Here is a 6,260-nt window from a genome sequence, read left to right as displayed (position 1 = left end):
ACTTTTCTGATTGTGGCTCACGCAAACAAGTGGGTAGATGGTTTTATGACTTGTCCATGTGCTGGCTGTAAGAATGATTACAATTACTCTAACTGAAGAACCATTCACGTCCACCTGTTTGAGTCCGGTTTCATGCCCCACTATAATGTTTGGACCAAGCACGGAGAAAGAGGGGTTATGATGGAAGACAATGAAGAAGAAGAGGACAACAATAGCTATCCTGGCCATGGGTTCCCTGAATACAATGATACAACAATGGGGGAAGAAGCTGAGCCGGCAATGCAGGAAGAAGCTGAAGAAGAGGCATCAGATGAGCCTGCTGATGATCTAGGTCTGGCCATTACAAATGCAAAGAGAAACTGCGCAAGTGAAAAGGAGAATAAGAAGTTGCAGCGCATGTTGGAGGATCACAACAAATTGTTGTACCTAAATTGCAAAGGTGACAAGAAAAAGCTGGGCACCACACTAGAATTGCTGCAATGGAAGACAGAGAATGGTGTATCTAACAAGGGATTTGGAAAGTTGCTGGTAATGATAACGAATATGCTTCCAAAGGACAACGAATTTCCCGAGAGTACATACGAAGCAAAGAAGGTTGTCTGCCCTCTAGGGTTAGAGTTGTAGAAGATACATGCATGCCCTAATGACTGCATCGTCTACTACGGTGAGTATGAGGATTTGAACGCGTGCCCAGTATGCGGTGCATTGCACTAAAAGATCAGCCGCGATGACCCTGGTGATGTCGAGGGCAAGCGCCCCAGGAAGAAGATTTCTGCCAAGGTGATGTGGTATTCTCCTATAATACCATGGTTGAAACATTTGTTCCAAAATAAAGAGCATGCCAAGGCGATGCGATGGCACAGAGAAGACCGTAAGAACGACAGAAAGTTGAGAGTACCCGCTGACGGGTCGCAGTGGAGAAAAACTGAGAGAAAGTACAGGGAGGAGTTTGCAGGTGACCCAAGGAACATATGGTTTGGTCTAAGCGCAGATGGCATTAATTCTTTTTGGGAGCAGAGCAGCAACCATAGCACGTGGCATGTGACTCTATGTTTGTATAACCTTCCTCCTTGGTTGTGCATGAAGCGGTAGTTCATTATGATGCCAGTGCTCATCCAAGGCCCTAAGCAACCCGGCAATGACATTGATGTGTACCTAAGGCCATTAGTTGAAGAACTATTATAGCTGTGGAATGGAAAATGTGTACGGTCGTGGGATGAGCACAAACAGGAATAATTTGACCTAAAGGCGTTGCTGTTCATGACCATCAATGATTGGCCTGCTCCCAGTAACCTTTCAGGACAGACAAACAAGGGATACCGCAGATGCATGCATTGTTTGGAAGATACCGACAGTATATACTTGGATAGTTGTAGGAAGAATGTGTCCCTGGGACACCATCGATTTCTTCCGAGCAGGCATCCCGTAAGAAAGAAAGGCAAGCATTTCAAAGGTGAGGCGGATCACTGGACGAAGCCTCGCCAACGTACTGGTGCTGATGTACATGATATGGTCAAGGATTTGAAGGTAATCTTTGGAAAGGGTCCTGGCGGACAACTTGTTCCAAAGGACGCTTACGGACGCGCACCCATGTGGAAGAAGAAGAAATCTATATTTTGGGACCTGCCCTATTGGAAAGACCTAGAGGTCCGCTCTGCAATAGATGTGATGCATGTGACGAAGAATCTTTGCGTGACCCTGCTTGGCTTCTTGGGCATGTATGGGAAGAAAAAAGATACACCGGAGGCATGGGAGGTCCAGCAACGTATGCACGGAAAAGATAGCATACATCAGGGTCATGCCAGCTACGCTCTTACCAAAGAAGAGAAGGAAATCTTCTTTGAATGCCTGCTCAGTATGAAGGTATCGTCTGGCTTCTCGTCGAATATAAAGGGAATAATAAATATGGCAGAGAAAAAGTTCCAGAACTTAAAGTCTCATGACCGCCACGTGATTATTACGCAACTGCTTCCGGTTGAATTGAGGGGGCTTCTACCGGAAAACGTTCGATTAGCCATTTTGAAGCTATGTACATTCCTCAATGCAATCTCTCAAAAGGTAATCGATCCAGAAATCATACCAAGGTTACAAAATGATTTGGTTCAATGTCTTGTTAGTTTTGAGTTGGTGTTCCCACCATCCTTCTTCAACATCATGACGCACGTCCTAGTTCACCTATGCAAAGAGATTAACATTTTGGGTCCTGTATATCTACACAATATGTTCCCCTTTGAGAGGTTCATGGGAGTATTCAAGAAATATGTCCATAACCGTGCTAGGCCAGAAGGAAGCATCTTAAAGGGCCATGAAAATGAGGAGGTCATTGACTTTGGTATTGACTTTATTCCTGACCTTAAGCCGATTGGTGTTCCTGAATCGCGGCATGAGGGCAGACTAGATGGAAAAGGCACGCTAGGAGGGGATCAAATAATATGTATGGACCGGCATTCTCTCACTGAAGCACACTACACAGTTCTACAGAATTCCGCCTTGGTGGCTCCGTATATGGAGGAACACAAGAATTTTCTACACTCCAAACACCCGGAGCAGTCTGACGACTGGATTACACGTGAACAAACGGGCACATTCGCCGGTAGGTTGCAGACACTTGCCATGCATGATGGCGATATTGAAGATGACCTGTACTTGCTGTGCTAGTTACCATCTTTGAATATAATGACTTTCAAAGGGTACGAGATAAATGGGAATACATGTTACATGATCGCCCAAGATAAGAAGAGCACCAACCAAAATAGTGGTGTCCGCTTTGATGCAACAACCAACACGGGTAAGGAAACATATTATGGTTACATAGAGGATATATGGGAACTTAACTATGGAGGTGGTTTGAAGGTCCCTTTGTTTCGGTGCAAATGGGTCAATATGACACGAGGCGGGGTAACGGAAGACCCGCAGTATGGAATGACAACAGTGGATCTCAACAATCTTGCGTATGCAGACGAACCATTCATCCTAGCCAATAATGTGGCGCAGGTTTTCTATGTGAAAGACATGTCTACCAGGCCGAGAAAAAGAAAAGATAAAGAAGCGAATGCATCATACGATGAGCCAAAGGGCCACATAGTTCTTTCAGGGAAAAGAAACATCGTGGGAGTGGATGACAAGACATACAAGTCAGAAGATTATGAAAATTTTGATGAAATTGCTCCATTCACAATGAATATTGATCTGAGATCCAGTTAAATGATGAAGATTGTCCATGGTTACGGCGCAAAGGCACACACGCGAAGAAAAAGTTTCACACCTAAAGATCCCACTTGGGGATGTGATAGGCTTTACCATCATCACTTTCTTTTTTGTAGTAATTTTCCAAACTTATATATCTGGAAAGTGCTGCTTCAAACAAACCGGAGGGAATCTTTGTAATAGTTAGGGTACTTATGTGTTTTGGAATTTGAAACGTGAAGAAATTTTATGTGCAAAAACCATGCACTTCATCTACAAATTAGTTCATCAAATAATTCAAATTTAAACTATTCAAATTTGAAAACTACTGGCACTAATAGAAAGTTTGTAATTTTTTGTACCTAAATAAAAAATATTCAGAAATAAATAAATGAAAATAATAAGTACAACAGAAAAAAAACTAAATTTTTTTGAGACAAAAACTAAATAAAAAAGCCCACCTACTCGGCCACAACGGCCTGCATACGACTAGTAACCCAACCTGTAGTTGGGCTGGGATGCAGGCCCGCAAGGCGCAGTAGGCCCACAGGGCAGAGCGGCAGAGTTAGGCTCAGAAGCCTGCTATAGAGAGGAGTTCGAGAGAGCAGCCGCGCCGGGGCTTTTAAACAGGTGCGGGCGCCCCTCTGCTAGCGAGTTGGAACTAAATTTGCCCGCACCGCACCTGTGCCAGCGCACCCCCTTATTACCGGGTGATGGCTCCAACCGGTACTAAAGGAGGGGGGGTCTTTAGTACCGGCTGGAGCCACCACCTGGTACTAAAGGGGGTGCGCTTCGCCTGGCCAAAACAGCCCTTTAGTACCGGTTTGTGGCTCCAACCTGTACTAAAGGTGCCTTCTATATAAGTAGCACTTATGAATTTTGTCAGTTTCGTTCTCCCTCTGCTTCTTGTCCTCTGCCCCGTCGCCGCCGCCCCTTGTCACCGTCCCCGTCACCGTCTATCGTCGTCCCCGTCACCGTCCGTCGCCGTCGCCGCCGCCCCTTGTCGACGCCCCCGTCACCATCCCCGTCGCCGTCCCCTCGCCTCGCCGTCGCCGTCATGTCGCCCGCGCTGTGAGCCCCTCTCCCTGGCCCCTCTCCTCCCTCCAATCGAAGCCGCCGCGCCGCCGGCACCGTAGGTGCACATGCACACGCGTGCACACACACACACACACACACACACACGATTGTGTTTTTAGTTATTAGTTATTTCTGTTTTTTATACAAATGTTTTAGATGAATTAGTTAATTAGATTAGATTAATGTCAATTGGTATATAGAAATGTTAGAAATTTTAGAAATGTTTGTTTTAGCTAGATGAATTAGATTAATTTCAAATTGTTATAGAAATGTTAGAAATGTGATAGAAATGTTAGTTTTTAGTTTCTTATAATTTTAGTTATAGAAATTTAGAATTTGCATGTAAGAAATCAAAATCCAATTATTTAAAATTGTTACTTTTGCGGCGTATAGTATTTGTTCTCGACGATGCCCGTCCCGCATCCTCGTCGTCGACCCGTTCGCGACGACATCCTGCTTCAAAGGACCCATGTCCGGGACTGACACTGGTATGTGCTACCTTCAGGGGCTCGCCGCTTGGTGAGGAACCCGGGTCCCGTCGTCGACCCTGAGCTCCTTTGGTGGCATTCCCATGGGCCACTTTCGATGCGGAGGGAGCCGGCCCTGTCGGAGGTGGTGCGTCGCCGTGTCAGGGAGGAGGACGACCACGTCCATCGCTACATTGCTGTTATGGACGTCAGGTTCTCCAATACCTGGCAGGGTCTTTGGGGAGATGACCGGAGCTATGATCCTGTGATGGTTCCTTCTCTTTGGGTGTCCACCGCCCGTGCCTCAGGAACCGCGAGTGGCCTAGATTATTCTATAGTATTCGATCTTTATTAGATAGCTAGCTAGTGATGTATTTGATATACAATATATGAGACGATGTATTTGAGATTATATATTATTCGAGACGATGCATATTATGTACTATGATTCAGGATTTCCTTATTGATTGCATGCATGCATTGTAATTTGAATACTAATTTGTTTTATATTTCTTCTGGATTAGTTAAATAAAAGCTAGGGCGGACAATACCGGCAGAGAGGGAGAAGAGGCCCTGTTCGAGATCATACGCTCCCTTCGCGCGCCAGATGATCGAAATGAAGAAGATGACGGCTCCCAATATCTGAACAATACTAGGGAGGGTGATGATATGATATTCGATCGCGACGACCGAATTGATGAAATCATGGACGACGACTATGATTATTATGGCGAAGAAAATGTTGATCTTGAAATTGGCGAAGAAAATGTTGATCTTGAAATAACAGAGACCGGCGAGGTATATTTATATAAGCAGGCATCTAGAGATCTCACATGTTTCGAATGATTCGAAGATATATTAATGAATCGATCTTTCTTCTTTCAGCCCTCCGGATCGAGCATATCTTCTACAGGCAGAGTGCGAGGCCCGGGCAAAAAGTTGAAGGAGGGCGTAAAGTTCAACATCGGTGCCATCAAAACTAATGGCGAACCAATAGCGCCTAAGAACATTAAGAACAAGTTCGTTCGTCAGTGCGGAGTTCTTGTGAAGGACAAACTCCCGATCTCCCTTCATTAATGGAAACGGCCATCAAAGCCCCGTCCAGATCTTACTTTTGTCGACGACAGAGCAAAAACTGTGCTTTGGGAAATTCTCATGGAACATTTCACCCTACCAGATCATTTCACAGCTACAGATGTGGAGAAAGTCAAGGACGCTGCTTTAGGAAGTTGGCAATTACATTCAAAAACCACAAGAAAAATGTATGGAATAACTACATCAAAGGAGGAAAGAAGACTCAAGAATTCAAGGGAACACTGGAGAACCAAAGAGAACACTTGCCCGCTTTCGTGAAATTCAAGGAATTAGAATTATCTAAGGAACAATCCAGAAAAAACAAGGCCAATGCCGAAAAAATAAGCAATTCCATAGGCTGGGGCCAGGTGGCTACGCGGTGGCAATGCCTAAGTGGGATAAGTCTGAGCAAGAGATGCTGGCTGCACAGGTCACTCCAGTTACATTGAGCTGGCC

Source organism: Triticum dicoccoides, chromosome 3B, assembly GCF_002162155.2.
Source record: "Triticum dicoccoides isolate Atlit2015 ecotype Zavitan chromosome 3B, WEW_v2.0, whole genome shotgun sequence".
In the NCBI taxonomy this organism is placed as follows: Eukaryota; Viridiplantae; Streptophyta; class Magnoliopsida; order Poales; family Poaceae; genus Triticum; species Triticum dicoccoides.
The sequence above is the reverse complement of the archived record's forward strand: the minus strand, read 5'-3'. Positions refer to the sequence as shown.